This window comes from Bison bison, unplaced genomic scaffold (genome assembly GCF_000754665.1).
Source record: "Bison bison bison isolate TAMUID 2011002044 unplaced genomic scaffold, Bison_UMD1.0 scf7180017864215, whole genome shotgun sequence".
NCBI classification, from domain to species: domain Eukaryota; kingdom Metazoa; phylum Chordata; class Mammalia; order Artiodactyla; family Bovidae; genus Bison; species Bison bison.
The window spans coordinates 10,358,387-10,358,758 of NW_011494787.1; positions in this window are offsets into that span (position 1 = coordinate 10,358,387).

The following is a 372-nucleotide window of genomic DNA, read 5'->3' on the forward strand; positions in this document are numbered from 1 at the left end:
GTGGAACACAATAAACTGTGGGAAATTCTGAAAGAGATGGGAATACCAGACCACCTGACCTGCCTCTTGAGAAACCTGTATGTAGGTCAGGAAGCAACAGTTAGAACTGGACATGGAACAACAGACTGGTTCCAAATAGGAAAAGGAGTACGTCAAGGCTGTATATTGTCACCCTGTTTATTTAACTTATATGCAGAGTACATCATGAGAAACGCTGGACTGGAAGAAACACAAGCTGGAATCAAGATTGCTGGGATAAATATCAATAACCTCAGATATGCAGATGACACCACCCTTATGGCAGAAAGGGAAGAGGAACTCAAAAGCCTCTTGAAGAAAGTGAAAGTGGAGAGTGAAAAAGTTAGCTTAAAG